The following is an 18,907-nucleotide window of genomic DNA, read 5'->3' as shown; positions in this document are numbered from 1 at the left end:
AAATCATAAAAATTAAGAGAGACGTAACAACAGACACAGGAAATTCAAAGAGTCATTGGGATTTACTTCAAAAGACTGTACTTACTTAACAAAATTAGAAATATATTGTTTTCTAGATAAATACCACTTTCCAAAGTTAAATCAAGATCAGAAAAGCTGTTTAAATAGTAATCCTTTTAACCCTAAGGTAACAAGATCAGTCATAAAAATCTCCCAACCAGAAAAAAAAAAAAAAGAAAGAAAAAAAAGAAAGGAAGAAAAAAAGAAAAGAAAAGAAAAAAGAAAGAAGTGCAGAGCCAGATGATTTTAGCATATAATTGTGCCAGACTTTCAAAGAAGAGCTAATAGTACTATTCCTCAAACTATTTCACAAAGTCAAAGCAAAAGGAATGTTGTCAAACTCATTCTATGAGACCACAGTTACCCTGATATCAAAACCACACAAAATATCAACGGAAAAAGAGAACTCCATAACAATTTTCCTTATGAATATTGATTGAGAAATACTTAATGAAATACTCATTAACCAAATCTAAGAATATATCATCCAGCATGATCAAATAGTTTCCATGCAAGAAATCCAGAGATGGCTCAATATACAAAATTCCATCAAACAGCCCACCATATAAACAAATTGAAAGGAAAAACATATGATCATCTCATTAAATGTAACCAAAAAAGCCTTTGACAAAATCCAACACACCTTCATATAAAACGTCTTGAAGAGATCAGGGATATTAGGCACATACCTAAAGATAATAAAGGCAATATTCAGCAAGCTAGTAGCCAATGTCAAATTAAATGGAGAGAAATTTAAAGCAATTCCAATAAAATCAGGGATATGACTAGTTTTCTCACTCTCTATTTATTCAATATAGTACTTGAAGTTCTAGATGAAGCAGTAAAACAACTAAGGAAGAGCAAGGGGATACAATTTGTAAAGGAAGAAACCAAAATAACCAACAAAGGGGAGATAAATCTGTAGAGACCACCTCCAGTAGGTAAGCATAGCCACCAGTTGAGGGATGGGGACACCAACAGGTCTCAAAATTTTTAACCCAGAAATGTTCCTGTCTAACGGAAAGAAAGTGACAAAAATGGAACAGAGACTGTAGGAGAAAAGCCATCCACAACCTAGAGATCCATCACATTTCCAGACACCAAATTCCTATGTTATTGCTGATGCCAAGAAGCAGTTGCTGACAGGTGCCTTGTATGGCTGTTTGCTGAGAGTTTCTAACAGCACATGACCAATATATATATACAGGAGAGCCAAAATCAGATTGAACCCAGGAACCTCAATGGAAGAGCTAAGAGAAGGACTGAAAGAGTAGAGAGGGTTGCAACCTTATAGGAAGAACAATATCAACTAGCTGGACCACCTAGAGCTCCCAGAGACTAAACCACTAACCTACATGGAAGCAACCATGACTCCAGACACAGATGTAACAGAGGATGGCCTTATATGACATCAATGGAAGAAGCCCTTGGTCCTGTAGAGGCTTGATGCCCCAGTGTAGGGGAAAGCTAGGGAGTGAGGCATGAGTGGGTGAATGGCTGGAGGAGCACCCTCTTAGAGGAAAAGGAGAGAGCCAGAGGGGGAATGGGATGGGGCATTTGTGGAGGGGTAACCAGTAAAGGGCATATCATTTGAAATGAAAACAAGTAGTAATTAATAAAAAAATTAAAAAAGAGTGGAAAAGGAAAAAAAATAAGCATCATGATTCACAGATGATAGGGCAGTATATATAAGTGACCCCAGAAATTCTACCAAAGAACTCCTACACCTAACAAAACCCTTCAGCAATGTGGATGGATACAAAGTTAACTCAAAGAAATTAATGTCCCTCTTTTTTTGATTTTTTTTTCCTTTTTTTCCGGAGCTGGGGACTGAACCCAGGGCCTTGCGTTTGCTAGGCAAGTGCTCTACCACTGAGCTAAATCCCCAACCCCTAATGTCCCTCTTTTATCCAAATGATAAATGGGCTAAGGAAGAAGTTAGGGAGTCAACGCCTTTCAAAATAACCACAAATCATTTAAAATATTTCGGAATTCTAACCAAGTCAGTAAAATACCTTTATGACAAGAACTTCAAGTCTCTGAAGAAAGAAATTGAAGAAGATCTCAGAAGATGGGAAGTCCTCCCATGCTCATGGATTTATAGGATTAAAAACAAAAATAGCCAACTTACCAAGAGAAATTCACAGATTCAAACCTATTCCCATCAAAACTCCAGCATAATCTTTTACAGACTTTGAAAGAGCAAGGATGTGTTGAAAGAGGAACACTCCTCCATTTTTTGGTGGGATTGTAAACTGGCACAACCACTCTGGAAATCAGTCTGGAGGTTCCTCAGAAAATTAGACATTGCACTACCTGAGGACCCAGCTATACCTCTCCTGGGTCTATACCCAAAAGTTGTTCCAACATACAATATAGACACATGCTCGACTATATTCATAGCCTTATTTATAATAGCCAGAACCTGGAAAGAACCCAGATGTCTTTCAACAGAGGAATGGATACAGAAAATGTGGTACATCTACATAATGGAGTACAACTCAGCTATTAAAAACAATGACTTCATGAAATTCATAGGCAAATGGATGGACCTGAAAAATATCATCCTGAGTGAGGTAACCCAATCACAGAAAAACACACATAGTATGCACTCATTGATAAATGGATATTAGCCCAAATGTTCAATTACCCAAGATGCACAGACCACACGAAACTCAAGACGGATGACCAAAATGCAGATGATTCACTCCTTCTTTAAAAGGGGAACACCCTATCCCTATCCCGTAGAAGGGGATAGGGAGGCAAAGTTTAGAGCAGGGACTGAAGGAATGGCCATTCAGAGCCTGGCCCACATGTGGCCCATATATACCCAGCCACCAAAACTAGAGAAGATGGATGAAGCTAAGAAGTGCATGCTGACAGGAACCGGATACAGAGGAGAATACCAGCAGCAAACCAAGGAAATGAGAACAGGACCCCCATTGGAGGAATTAGAGAAAGGACTGAAAGAACTGAAGGGGCTTGCAAGACCATAAGAACAACAATGCCAACCAACCAGAGCTTCCAGGGACTAAACCCCTACCCAAAGACTATACATGGACTGACCCTGGCCTCCAAATGCATAGGTAGCAGTGACTAGCCTAGTAAGGGTACCAATGGAAGGGGAAGCCCTTGGTCCTGTCAAGGTAGGTGTGGGGGAGGGTAACGGAAGGTGGATGTGGAGAAGAACAACCATATAGAAGGAGAGGGGGAGGGGTTAGGGAGCTGTTGAACATGAAACCGGGAAAGGGAATAACATTTGAAATGTAAATAGAAACACCCAATTTAATAAAAATGGAAGAAAAAATAAATTATAATTTTAAATTTAAGAAAATCTCAACGTCATATGGAAAAACTAAAACCTGATATAGCTTCCACAATCCAGTACAGTAAAAGAACTTGTGGAGGAATTAACTTTCTTGATTTTAATCTGTACTACAGAGCAATAGTGATAGAAAAGAACAGACAAAAATAAAAAAAATCTCATGGTATTGGCATATAAACAGTCAGACTGATCAAGGGAATCAAATAAGGTGTGGGATAGGGCAGGAGAGGGATGGGAGTGAAAATGGAAATAGGGGGGTGGGGTGTCTCTGGAACTACCTGAAGGAAGCCAAGATTCTAGGTCTCTGTGTCTTTTTTTTTTTTCTGCTGCTGCAGGAGGAAGCTTCTATAATGATGACTGGATAAGGCACACTGATTTATGAGTATAGCAAAATATCATTAGGAATAATTTTATTAATTTAAAAAAATAGCTAGAATTTAATTTAGTATATTTTTTATTTGATCATAGATGTCTGGGCTATTTAGTCTTTGAATCTTGGCTACCTAAGCAATGTCAAGTATAAGTTCCTTCATCTTCAGTGGAACTTAATTTATATTACATATTTGTGGGCTAGTTTCATAATTACCAGTATTGTCCTAGCATATTGTGCAGTTAGAAATGAGGTCAAAGGTCAGCTGAATTTATATTTACACTATTCTTTTAATATACTGCAGAGTACTTTCCTCTCTCAAGGAGACCAAAAGGGGTGAGAGAACCATATAGGTACCAGCTTGACTTCTCCATGTTTAATGGGGGATGTGGGTGTTATCCTCACCAATGGGGTCCCAAAGTTAGTTTGAGAGAACAGCCCTTTCTCTTAGAAAAAACTTGCCTAGATGAAATGGTCACTTTCAACTTCATATCCCCTGTTTTTAGGGAACCTCTGTAGGATCACCTTTGTAAGTTTCTACTTCACTATGATCCCTATCATCTCTTAAATCCCAAGAAAGTCCAACTGTCTTTCCCCACATTCTCTTCACCTCAAATCAAGAAAATTTTAAAAGGCATTGGTAAAGCATCCAAGAAGTACAGTAAGAAATGAAGATTTTACTATAGGCTTAAATGCTGTCTGTCTGTAACATTCTTAGCTTTGGGGTTGGTGGAAGTGAGTAATCTCTTAAATTAAGATATCCCACAAGTATCCTTATCTATCTTGCCAAGATGTTAGTTGTGATACAGAGGTGGCAGGAAAAAACTAACAAGGGGGATAGAAAGAGGAGAAGATAATTGGGTGCAAATCCTGCACCATTCTAACCTCTCTACATCACTGTACTTCTAATCAGGCAATCTTTGAAGGTACAATATTTTCCCAGGAATTCTCCCTGGTTGATATTAATTTTACTTTATTTTTATATAAACCCTACTTCTGATATTTAATGGTTCTTAGAATCAGATATTACTCTAATTCAAATTACAATGAAAATTATTGTAAAGATACTATTTTAATGGAAATATTAACCTGGGATTTCTCAATATTGGAATTATTTTCTTACTCCATTTGCCTGTATAGAGCATATTGGTCTTAACTTCACAGTGGTCTTCCTGTTTTTACTTCTCAGGTGCTAGGATTGAAGACATATAGTACCACATTCAGTGCAACAATTTATTTGCAGTTATTTAATAAAATTTGGGAACATCTTCTTTGATTTCGCACTTTGTACTTTAGTTAATTAGTTCAATGACTCATGAAGGTGTTATTTAACTTTCTCAAGAATATTTATCATGTAATCTAAGACACTAAATTATTTATATTATATATGAAATATATTTATTCTAATATGTTCATTTTACATATTGAAATTCCAGTTCAAAATTTCAAGTTAAAAAATATTATTGAGTAATTTAATGCTAAAATGTTAACATGATACCAAGAAACCAAATATAAAAATATTTGGTTCTAGAAAAGAATGGAAAGGATAAAGAACTGGTGAGTGTACATCAACCATGAATTATTTTCCTCTTCATGAAGTTTTTATACAAAAACAATGAAAAGATAATGGGCTGCTTATATTTGCAAATGTGAAGAACATAATTAACATTCCACATTATAGTGTGACAAAAATTGGTGTAAGTTTAGTGAATTTAAGCAGTTTTGGGCCAAATGTGAGATGAGGTTATACTTTTCACCCCATTCAGAAATCCAAAGGTTCCAGCGATTTCATAACCAACATTAATCTAACTGCTGAAACAATTTCTGCTAATAGTCACAGCAGTAGCGTTTCATGAGCACATGTAGGAATCCATTTCTGAGACTTTTCAGCCCTGCTGGTAATCCACTCATTAAGCAGTGTAAATGATCTGATAAGAATAAACTTAGGGGCTACAACAGTCAGTAATTTCATCCCTATTACTGCTTATTGTGGATATGCTGTAAGGCTAAGACAGAGGACCTTCCTGGAAACGATTTTTGTTGTTGCTGCTGCTGCTGTTTATTCTTTTATTGTTATTATATTTTTACTAGTTCTCTTTTGTTCATTCAGAAATGACTTCTCCCAATTAAACTAAGCAACAAGTTATTCCTGTACTGAACCGAGGAGTAAAAGTGGTTTTAAAATAAAGTCTTTCCCCCATGAATATATTCTGAAGCTTCTAGTATGAGAATTTAAATGTTCACTCTATTGATCTGTATTTCTCTTTACTTAGTGGCATGATATTTACTAACCTAGGTTTTCTAGGACATTTTTTCTCTCTATCTTAGCACCTAGCCTATCGGTTCTGACAAAAGTTTAAATAGTTTTCGGGGAAAGCTACATTTGATGCCCTGTTACTCACTGTGCAGGAAACTTGTTTCCAGGTTTTGGTAGTTAGGGCTAATACAGGCACAGTTGTGGAAAGCACCACGTATTTGAAAGGAAAGGAGGCAGAGAGAACATTACCCTCCCACTGTACCACCCACTCATTCTGCAAAGCAGTCCCAGAGACATTAAGACATTATCCAATGATTCACAGACAGCTCCTCATGAAGCCCCTTCCGGTGCTCTGAGTAAGAGCTCAGTTTAGATTTCGGTTTACCTGGTAACTTAAAATTACTTTCTGATATCCCTGGGAGTCATGTGATATTAATATCTACCAATTAATTTTTTTAAAATGTGTTATGTGTGTATATACAGTGTGGCTTGTGTTTGTGTGTTTTCTTTCATTTGCGTAAACTTGTGAAATAAAATCAAATGCAACCTCACCCTATAAAGATGAAGGTAATGTGATCTGGAAAGCTTCTGGCTTCCTGAAAACTTCACAGTAAGTGGTAGCATCAGGAAGGTGAACAGGTGGCCTCAGTGACTTGGGGCCATCACTTTAAATTCAGCAGTAACCAGACTCTACCTCCACGCTGTGCTTAGGCTGTGCTTTCACGTGTATCAGGACTTCTACTCGATGTAATACTTTCTCAAAGTTAACTTTTGCAAGTATTTTATCAAGTACTCTTAGGTCCTGAGATTATGATAGAATTAGGGATTTGATGTTTGGCAAAGGAACAAGGTTTAAGCAAGAATCAAGAAGAAGGAAGAGGAGGAGGGGAAGAGACGCAGGGGGAAGTTATACACTTTAAAGTTTACTAATTTACTCATGGATACCTGGCTATTAAAAATAGAATAAAGGTGAGAGGATCCATGGCTGAGCCCATGATTGATTTCCCATGTATAATGTGATAAAAGGAGACCAGTTTTACATATTATTACTATTAAAGTATATATGGAATGGTTGTATTCTGAAGTCTTGATAAAACTCCCATTTACTGAAATTACTAACTTCAACTAAATAATGTAATAAGTGTCTCTAAAATTTAGTGAAGAGAAACTGCTCTGAGAAATGCATGAACTTGTAACTAAGATGACTAGAAAACTACTGGGAGGAGAAGACAGGCATTGGTTACGAAATCCTCTTCAACCATCAAGATTAATTACAATTTTAATATGAAAATACACAAACATTTTCCATTAATTTACTCTCTTTACTTCCCTCCACTTCCTTTCACCAGTTCCCCTTTCACACATTTTCCCCCTCCATCCCACAACCACTTCTCTAAGAAGATGAAGTCCCCCCTCAACATACTGTTCTCCGCCTGCCCCCCATTGCCTGCACATCAAGTCTCTTCGGGGCTAGGTTCATTTTTCTTCCACTGAGACTAGACAAGGGAGACCAATTAGGGGAACAGACTCCACAGACAGGCAGTAGCTTTAGGGACAGCCCCTTTCCAAGTTGCTGGGAGACCCACATGCAGACTGAGTTGCATATCTCCTACACATGTGCAGGGCACCAGGCTCCAGGACGTGTATCCTGTTTGGTTGGTGGTTCAGTCTTTGAGAATCTCCAAGGTTTCAGGTTAGTTGACTCTGTTGTTCATCCATGAAGTTCCTCTCCCCTTTGTTGTCATCAATCCTTCCAGCAGCTTTTCCATAAAAGTCCCCAAGTTCCATCCAGTTTTTGGGTCACATCTGTATCAGTCTGCTGGTAGGTAGAACCTCTCAGAGTACTATTCTGTTAGGCTCCTAACTGATGATAAAAGAGTATCATCAATAGTATAAGGAAATGATCCTTGCCCATGGGATGGATCTCAAATTTTGCTAATTATTGGTTGGCCATTCCCTTAGTATTTGCTCCATCTTTGTCTGTGTATTTCTTATAGACAGGTCAAATTTTGCCTCAAAAGTTTTGAGGGTGGTTTGGTGCCCTTATGCCTCCACTTGTGCATCTGTATGGCTAAAGTAACTGGCAACTCAGGGTCCATATCCCCACTGCTTGAAGTCTCAGTTAAAGGCACCCTCATAGACTGGCATTTTAGAGATGCTCCCACCCTCTATACCTGTCAGCTGCATTCGTTCTCCTGGTCCTCTGGCCTTCTTTCCTGTCTCTCCACTAACTTGACCCTGAGTACACCTCCCTTCTTCCCATCTCCTCTTCCATCAAGTTCCCTCCCCTAATCTGCATTCTATGACTGTTTTATTACTCCATCAGAGTGAGATTAAAGTATCCTCTCTTGGGCCTTCCCTCATGTTTTGCTTTATTTTTTTGGGGGGTGGTGGTGTCTATGAAGTGTAGCTTGAGTACCTTAAACTTTATGGCTAAAATTCTTATTTAAGTGATACTATAGGAATTTAATATTACTTGTAACTGATATTATAAGACATTTAATATCACTTGTAAGTGATATCAAATGATATAGCATGCATGTCCATTGGGGGCTGGTTTACATCATCCAGGATGAAAAACCCTTGTACCATTCATTTGTCTGCAACTAAATTATGTCCTTATTTTTAACAACTGAATAGTATTCCATTGTGTAAATGAACAACACTTTTTGTATTTATTCACCATACGGTGCAGATTCCTTTGGTTATATTCCCTGTGGTGGTATAACAGGATCCTCAGGTAGAATTGTTTTGAATTTTCTGAGAAAGCTCCGGATTGATTTCTAGAGTGGTTGTACAAATTTCCAATTCCACCAGCAAATCAGAGTGTTCCCGTGTGTTCCCTTCCCCTTTCTCCACACTTGGCAGCATGAACTGTCACTTGAGTTGATCTTTGCCATCTGACAGGTATGGGAAGGAATCCTTGAGTCATTTTGATTTGCATTTTCCTGATAATGTTGAAGATTTCTTTAAGTCTTCTTAACCATTCAGATTCCTCTATTGGGAATTATCTATTGAGCACTGTCCCCCATTTTTAATTGGATTATTTGATCTGTTGGTATCTAACTAAATTTCTTTATATATTTTGGATATTAGCCCTCTGTCAGATGTAGGGTTGGTGAGGACCTTTCCCGACTTTGTAGGCTGGCATTTGGTCCTATTGACAGTGTCCTTTGCCTTACAGAAGCTTTTCTGTCTCCTGAGGTCCCATTTATCAATTATTCATCTTAGAGCCTGAGCCATTGATGTTCTGTTCAAGAAATTCTCTCCCACACCAGTGCATGCAAGGCTATTTGCTCCTTCCTCCTCTGGATTTACTTTGCATCTGGTTTTACATTGATGTTTTTCATCTACCAGGACTTGAGCTTTGTCCATGGTGATAAACATATATTTGCATTATTTTACATGCAGACATCCAGATAGCCCAACACTATTTGATGAAGATGCTTTCCTTTTTTTTTTTCCATTTTATGTTTTTGTCTTATTTCACAGAAATCAACTGTCCATATGTTTGAGGATTTGTTTCTGGGTCTTCAGTTTGACTGTAGTGATCAACCTTTCTGTTTCTATACCAGTACCATGCAGTTTTTACTACTATTGCTCTGTAGCATAGATTGAGATGCTTCCAAGTGCTCTTTTGTTGTTCAAGATTGTTTTATCTATCCTCGGTTTTTAGATTTTTCTATATGAAGTTGAGAGCTACTGTTTTTTTGGTCTGTCAAAATCATACTGAAATTTTGATAGGAACCGAATTGAATCTGTAGGTTGCTTTTGGTAAGATGGCCATTTCACGGTGTTAATCTATGAGCATGGAAGATCTTTCCATCTTCAGATGTCTTTTTAATTTCTTTTTTCAGAGACTTAAAGTTCCCGTCCAAAAAGTCTTTAACTTCTTTGATTAAAGTTACACAAAGGTAATTTATATTATTTGTGGCTGTTGGGAAGAATGTTGTCACCCTAACTTCTTTCTTAACCTGTTTCTTGTTTGTATAAAGGAAGCCTACTGATTTTTTGGAGTTAATATTGTATGCAGCCACTTTGCTGAAGAAGTCTATCAGCTGTAGGAGTTCTCTGGAAGGATTTTTAGGTTTGCATATATATACTATCATATCATCTACAAATAGTAATACCTTGACTTCGTCCTTTCCAATTTGTATCCCCTTATTCTCCATCTGTTGTCCTATTATTCCAGTTAGAATTTCAAATGTTATATTGAAGAGATAGGGAGAGAGTGGGCAGCCTTGCTTTATGTTTCTCCCTATATTTAATTTGATATTAGCTATTGGCTTGCTATATATTGCATTTATTGTGTCTGGGTATGCACCACGAAGTGTATCCCATATCTCTCCAGGACGTTTATCAAAAAGGGGTATTGGATTTTTGTCAAAGGCTTTTATACTATCTAATGAAATGATCATACAATTTTTCTTTCAATTTCCTTATATGATGGATTTTACATTGATGGATTTTCATGTCAAACTATCCCTGCATTTCTGGGATGGTAAATGGTATTTCTGATTGATTATGGTAAATGGTATTCCTGTTTTTTTCTTGAGTTGAATTCATGAATATTTTGCATTGATGTTCATAACGGAAATTGGTCTGAAATTCTCTTTCTTTGTTGTTTGTCAGTATTCCTTTTGTTTCTATTTTGTGGAATAGTTTAAGGAGTATTGACATTAGCTCTTCTTTGAGAGTCTGTTAGAATTCTGCAATAAAACAGCATAGCCCTGGGCTCTTTCTGGTTGGGGAATTTTGAATGACTGCATCTATTTTCTTAAGTGTTATGGGAGTGTTTGGGTAGTTTAACTGATTTTGATTTAACTTTGGGAAGTTTTGTTTAGATTTTCTATATTTGTGGAGTACAGCCTTTTGAAGTAAGTCCTAATGAATTTTAAAATATACTCCATATCTGTTGTTATGGCTCCTTTTTCATTTCTAACTTTATTTTTATACAGTCCCTCTGCCTTTTAGGTGTGATTAACAGTGTATCTAATTTGTTGATTTTCCCAAAGAACCAGCTCTTGGCTTTGCTGATTATTTGTATTGGTCTCTATTTCTAATTGATTCATTTCATTCCTGAGTTTGACTAATTTCCTGCAGTCTATCCTCTTGATTTTATTTTCTCCTCCACCCTTCCTCCTCCTCCTTCTCCCCCTCATGTTCCTCATCCTCATCCTCCTCATTCTTCTCTTCAGGAGAATTCAGGGTAACTGTTAAGTTGCTAGTATGAGATTTCTCTAATTTCTTTGTGGAGTCACTTTCTTTTATGAACTTCCCTCTTTAGCATTCCTTTCATTGTATCCCATCAGTTTGGGTATGTTGTGTCTCAATTTTCACTGAATTCCAGAGGTTTGATTTCTTTCTTTATTTCTTCTTTGACCCAATGGTCATTGAGAACAGGATTTTCTGTTTGAGATTGTAGGCTTTCTGCTGTTTCTGATATTGAAGTCCAGCTTTAATTCATGCAGGTGCAACAGCAAGTGGTTATTTCAATCTTCTTGTATGGGATGTGCTCAGATAAAATGTTCTGGAGATGTTAATTAGATCCTTTTAAATCATAATGTCAGCTAGTTTTATTATGTCTCTGTTTAGATTTGTTCTACATGATCAGTTCATTGGTGAGGGTGCAGTGTTGAATTCTCCCAGCACTAATATGTAGTGTTCAATGCGTGATTTATGTTTTAGTGATGTTTCTATTATGACTGTGCATGCCCTTGCATTTGGGCAATAGTGACTAAGAATTGAGATGTCTTCTTGGTGGATTTTTTTTGATGTTCATAGGTTCTCCTCCAATATTAGTGACTTCACTATATCAGGGTAGTAGGTTTTGATTCCAGTATCAGCTATGTTTTATCTCTTGTTCAGCAGGTCTCTAGTCTAATTGGAAAGCTGTTGATTTCTACCAATGTATGCATCTCATGACTACATCTTTAGAGCTATTGTGCCATGATGGTAATTTCTGTGTTTTGTAGTTGCCATATCTGGGTACAAATATTAGTTATTTCAGTTCTTTGTAATATTGAATGATTTTTTCTAGTACTAGAAAGGCTGTGCTACAAGGAGGAATGACGTGGAAACGTAAGGGTTTGGAAAGTCAGCGTTTTGCTGGGGCAAACAGGTAAAGGAGTGCTTTGCTGAAATGGGCACAGGTAAAAGGCTAAGGCCCTGCTATGAGGGAACAAATGTTCACTGAAGTAGACATAGGAAGAAGGATGTTCTGCTAAAAACCGCATGGGAAAACATGAGGTATTTTTCGCTAACAACATGAATGTGTTGGTTTGTCTTACATTGCGTAGTTGAGCTTCATAAGTCAGGATAGAGAGATACATACCCAAACACATCTGGTGGTGTGCTAGGGTTTCTTGTCACTTCTGGAGCGTCGGGATGATTGGCAGAGTGATGTCAGCTGAGAGATGCTCATGCTGAGGCAAGACCCACAGAGGGTACATGATATTTGGAGGGTATAATTAGGACTTGATGGATCACAGTGGTGGAGGCTGAGCTTGGTTTGCTGTTAGAGTTTGCTGTAAAGGTTTATGGGTCTTACATCTTCACTGATCTTAGCTTCCCTGAGAGAGGCAAAGCTGAGAACATTTCCTGGCATTCCTCCTGATCCATCCCACAGGTTTGAGCCAAGGCTGAGGCCTGGCTGTCTCTGCTAGGTCATGCCACCACTGTTGCTAATAGGACTCTACGAAACTGGGCTGCTGGTGTAAGCAAGAAGTGTTTGTGGTGGATCAAGCTGCTGCTGGTAACCTGTGAACTAAACTGCCAATTTTCAGACAAAACAGATGGGAGTTGATCTAAAGGATCTTTCTAAACAGGTCCACATTCCTGTATCCCTTCTTTGCCAATACCTCTTGGGGTGGTGTGCTAAAAGGAAGGTTGAAGTGTTTAGGAACCTCATTAAAAATAGGTATGAAAAAAATAAAGTAACAGAGGAGACACTCAAGTCACTTATAAAAGAGGAATTTTTTGGCCCTGTTCTGACATGCATGGTATATTAGTGGTAGATATTTACCTGTCACCTCTGGAGACAACAAAGGGAAACAACAATAGGCTATATGTTTGGTGAGTCAACAAACGTGACAAGAACTGAAAGAATGGTTCCCATGCCTGATATTTATGTTTTTGTTAGTTGGTCTCTGACACTTCTGAGAGCTTCTTCTAACTAGTTAAGAAAATTTCATTTAAACTATGTATGCATATTTATACAGAGACCAGCACATATCTTATTTTTCAGGTACATAGTTGATACTACGGTGCCTTATAATTTATGACACATTGTTATTGTTTTACTTCCTCTCATTCTACATTTACATCCTGCTTTACTTCCTAATTAGAATTCTTTCTCCCTTTTCATCTTTCCTCCTTAGGTCACTTGAACCCTACCATTCCCCTTAATATTTATCACACCACTGTATGCAATAACATTTTGTTTCATTTTCTGATTCCTATCATTAATTCAAGATAAATGCTCATATTTGAACACTTGGGACTAAGAAGCTCTGATAAAAGAAGACCTGTAACAATTGTCTTTCTGAGAGCAGATTAACTCACTTAATGTGATCTCTTCTAATTCTATCTGCTTACTTGAAAGTTCATTTTTCTTTACATGTTCATTGTCCATTCACCAGAAGAAGGACGTTTAGATTCTTTCCATTTTATAGCTATTCTGAATAGAGTAGCAGTGAACATGGCTGAACAAGTGTTTAGGAAGTAGGATGCTAAGTTCTTTGGTTATATCCCAAGGACTGGTTTAGTGGGATCATATAGCAAATTAATTTTAGATTTTAAGAATTATCTGCACCATCAAGAACTTGTACAATGGTTGTATCATTTTCAATCCCAACAGTCAATAAGGGTTCCCTTTTCCCTGTACTCCATTTAATATTTGCTGTTGGCTGTTTTTTAGATATGGCCCTTGAATTCCTGATATTTCCAAGTCTTTTAACATGAAGTCATGTTGAATTTTGTCAAATGCTTTCTCAGCATCTAATGAGATGATCCTGTGCTTTTTTTTTTTTTTTTTCGGAGCTGAGGACCAAACCCAGGGCCTTGTGTTTGCTAGGCAAGCGCTCTACCACTGAGCTAAATCCCCAACCCCTTTTTTGTTCTTTGAGTTTCTTTACATAGTGGACTATGTTGATGGATTTCCATATATTGAACCTTCCCTGCATCCCTGGGTGAAGCCTACTTGGTCATGATGGATGACCATCTTAATGTGTTCTTAGATTCTGTTTGTGAGAATTTTGTTGAATATGTTTTTATCAATATTCATAAGAGAAATTGGTCTTAAGTTCTCTTTCTTTGTTGGTTCTTTCTGTGGTTTAGCTGTAAGCATAGTAGTGGCTTCATAGAAGGAATTTAGTAGTGTTCCGTCTGTTTCTATTTTGTCCAATACTTTGGACAGTATTGGTATTAGATCTTCTATGAATATCTGATAGAATTGTGCACTAAATTTCTTTGGTCCTGGGCTTTTATTATTATTATTTTTTGTTGTTGTTGTAAAACTTTTAATGTCTGTTTCTATTTCTTTAGAAGTTACAGGAATGTTTAGATACTTTATGTGATCCAGATTTAACTTTGGTACCTTGTATCTGTCTAAAAAATTGTCCATTACATCCAGAGTTTCCAGTTTGGTTGAATATAGGCTTTTGATCTGATGATTTTTTTTTTATTTTTTGAATTTTTTTAGTTTCCGTTGTTTTGTCTCCATTTTTGTTTCTATTTTTGTTAATTTCGATACTCTCTGTGCCCTCTGGTTATTCTCATTAGGGTTGATCTATGTTCTTGATTTTCTCAAAGAACAAGCTCCTGCTTTTGTTGATTCTTTGTATAGTTCTTTTTGTTTCTACTTGGTTGAGTTCAGCCCTGAGTTTGATTATTTTCTGCCTTCTACCCCTTTGGGTGTATTTGCTTCATTTTTTTCTAGAGCTTTTATGTGTACTGTCACACTGCTAATATATGCATTCTCCAATGTCTTTTTGGAGGTACTCAGAGCTATAAGTTTTCCTCTTAGCACTGCTTTCATTGTGTACCATAAGTTTTGGTATGTTGATCCTTCATTTTCATTAAATTCTAATGTCTTTAATTTCTTTCCTCATTTCTTCTTTGACCAAATTATCATTGAGTAGAGCATTGTTCAGCTTTCATGTTTATGTGGGCTTTCTGTCTTTGTTGTTATTGAAGACCAGCCTTAGTCGGTGGTGATTTGATAGGATGAATGGATGATAGGATCAGTCGTGTTTTGTGACTGGTTATATGGTTAATTTTGGAGGAGGTAGCAGAAGGTGCCGAGAAGAAGATATATTATTTTATTTTCAGATGAAATGTTTTATAAATATGTTAAACTCACTCTGTTTCTAACTTTTGTTAGTTTCACTCTGTATCTATTTAGTTTCTTTCTCCATCATCTGTCCATTGATGTGAGTGTAGGGTTGAAGTCATCCACTATTATTGTCTGTGGCAATGTCTACAATTTGTGCTTTACTAAAGTTTCCTTTATGAATGTGGATGCCCTTGCATTTGGAACATAGATGTTCATAATTGAGAGTTCTTCTTGGTAGACTTTTTTTTGATGAATATAAAGTATTCTTCCTAATCTTTTTGATAACTTTTTGTTGAAAGTTAATTTTATTTGATATTAGAATGGCTACTCAAGCTTGTTTCTTGGACCATTTGCTTAGAAATTTTTTCCTAGACTTTTACTCTGAGGTACTGAATGTCTTTGTCACGGAGGTGTGTTTCTTGTACGCAGCAAAATGCTGGGTCCTGTTTATGTATTCAGTCAGTTAGTCTATGTGTTTTTATTCGTGAATTGAGTCCATTAATATTAAAAGAGACATTATGTAATAGTGATTGTTTTTTCCTGTTATTTTGATGTTAGAAGTGGGATTATGTTTATGTGACTATCTTCTCTTGGGTTTGTTGTAACTAGATTACTATCTTTTTCTAGGGTATATTTCCCCTCATTGTTTTGGAGTTTTCCATCTATTATCTTTTGTAGGGCTAGATTTGTGGAAAGATATTGTGTGAATTTTGTTGAAGATATTTACTGGCCCTTTAGTTGGGAATCTTTGTTCTCTTCTATGCCTATTTATCTTTAGTTTTGGTCTTCTCATTGTGTCCTAGATTTCCTGGATGTTTTGGATTAGGAGCTTTGTGCATTTTGCATTTTCATTGACTATTGTGTCAGTATTTTCTCTGGTATCTTCTGAACCTGAGATTCTTTCTTCTATCTCTAATGTTCTGTTGGTGCTTGCATCTATGACTTCTGATCTCTTTCCTAGTTTTTTCTATCTCCAGTGTTGTCTCTCTTTGTTATTTATTTATTGTTTCTATTTCCATTTTTTAGATTTTAGTTTTGGTCAATTTCTTTACCAGTGTTGTTTTGTTTTCCTGTAATTTTTAAGGGATTTTTGTGTTTCCTTAAAGAAGGGCTTCTACTTGTTTACCCGTGTCCCCCTTATTTCTTTAAGGGAGTTATGTCCTTCTTAAAGTCCTTTATCATCATAATAATATTTTAAATTCAAATCTTGCTGTGGTGGGTTCTTATGATGCCAACTAACCTTGGTGTCTGTTGCTTAGGTTCTTTTCTTTCCTGCTGCCTTCTGGTTATTTCTGATGTTAGTTGGTCTTGCTGTCTCTGAATGGAGCTTGTCGCTCCTATAGGCCTGTGATTTTAGGAGTGAGAGCACTCCTAGGAGACAAGCTCTCTCAAGGCAAGATTTGGATAAGAAGCACTGTGGGACAGCCTTAACTCAGAGCCAGATGGACCAGAAGGATCCGATACCATGGTGCTCTGAGGTTCCTGTGCCCTGTGTGCTGCTGGTGGGTCCCTCTTTGGACAGTTATTAGAGAAAAAGTGGGGTTTCATTGATGGGTTTGCAGTAAGAGCACTCCTATGAGATTAGCTCTCTCTGGGCAGAATTTGTGTCTGGAAGTTTATTGGACAGCCTTACCTCTGGATGCAGATGGATACTTGAAGGATCATCTTTGTAGATTTATAAGGCATGATTAAATTGAAAAAATGTACAGGAAACCATATCATGTGATAGATAATTGTAATCACATATGTAGTTAATTTCTTAGTGTAAATTTTTGTATCTTTTATCTTGGCATTCAATTATTTTTCTCTTTATGACTTCAAAAGCTTGAAAAAGTGCTTCTCACTCTCATAGCATAATTTTCTTTTATATAATTATTTTTTCTACTTGAAATGAATTGAGAAATTTAATCTAGAAAATATTCTTATGGTTGCATATTTATCATTTCTTTTATAAATACTTCATAGTTTTCATTCTAAATGGTATATTCAAAATCACGATTTAGATGGGTTTCTAACAAATGTTGTTATTATAATTTATGTTAATTTTTATAAACTCTGAATAGTATGAGTTGCTGTTGAATAGATTCATTTTCAAATGGTTCATTATCTCCCTGCAATTGGCTATTCATAGTCTCAAATTCAATCAAAATTAGATTGAAAATGTCTATATAATAAGAACATGTGCAGCACTATGTCATAGCAGCCTTATTTATAATAGCCAGAAGCTGGAAATAACCCAGATGTCCCTCAAAAGAAGAATAGATACAGAAAATGTAGTATATTTACACAATAGAATACTATTCAGCTATTTAAAATAACAACTTCACAAATTTTGTAGGCAAATGGATGGAACTAGAAAATATCATCTTTAGTGAGATAAGCCAGATCCAAAAGAACATATAAAGTATCTAGTCACTGATAAGGGGATATTAACCCAAAAATTCAGAGTACCCATGAAACAACTCACAGAGCACATGAAACATAATATGAAGAAAGCCCAAAATGTGGATGTTTCCATCCCACTTAGAAGGGGGAACAAAATATTCATGGGAATCAGAAGGAGGAGGGTCCTGGGTGGCAGAGTATAGGAGGAGGGAAAAACTATGCTACAGGATCAGGTATGGGAAGAGACAGAAGAGAAGAGACAGAAGAAAAGTCAAGAGTGCCAGGAGAATAAATAGAAATAAGTAGTAGTGGGGGTGTAAAGAGGGGGAAAGCAAGAGAAAGTCCCAGATGAGAGGGATGTGAGAGTCTCCCAGGACCCAATTGGGATATTAGCTGAAATACACAACGGCAGTGAGAAAGAATCTAAAGAGACCACCTCCAGTAGATAGATAAGGCCCCCCAGTAGAGGGATAGTGCCACCCAACCATATCAAAATTTTAACCAAGTGTTGTTCCTGTCTAAGAAAATGCAGGGGAAAAAATGAAGCAGAGATAGAAGGAAAGGCCATCCAGAGACTGCCCCATCTTGGGATCCATCCCATATGCACACACCACATCTTGATACTATTATTGATTCCAAAAAGTGCTTGCAGACAGGAGCCTGGTATGGCTGTTCTCTTAAGAGGTTCTGCCAGCACCTGACTAATACTGATGCAGATACTCATAGTCAACCATCAGACTGAGCACAGGGTCCCCAGTGAAAGAGTTAGTGGAAGGACTAAAGAAGTTGAAGGGAGTTGCAATCCCATAGGAAGAATAAAATATCTAACCAGGCCCCACAGAGCTCCCAAGGACTAAACTACCAACCAAAAAGTATACAGGGTGGGGCCATGGCTCCCCTACATATGTAGCAGAAGACTGCCTTATCTAGCATCAGCAGAGAGGAGGCCTTTGGCCATAGGGAAGCTTATTGTCCTAGCAAAGGGGGATGTTTAAGTGTGAGCTGGAAAAGGAGGGTGGGTGGGGGAGGACCCTCTTTTAGGCAAAGGGATGAGTAGATGGGCTAGGGGGACTTTAGGAGGGATACTGGGAAGGGGAATTTTGAAATGTAAATAAATATGTAATTAGTAATAAAAATATTCTGTCCAAATTACACATCCTCATTTTTTCATATATT

The sequence above is a fragment of the Rattus rattus genome, chromosome 1 (assembly GCF_011064425.1).
Source record: "Rattus rattus isolate New Zealand chromosome 1, Rrattus_CSIRO_v1, whole genome shotgun sequence".
NCBI classification, from domain to species: domain Eukaryota; kingdom Metazoa; phylum Chordata; class Mammalia; order Rodentia; family Muridae; genus Rattus; species Rattus rattus.
Note: the sequence above shows the minus strand (reverse complement) of the source record.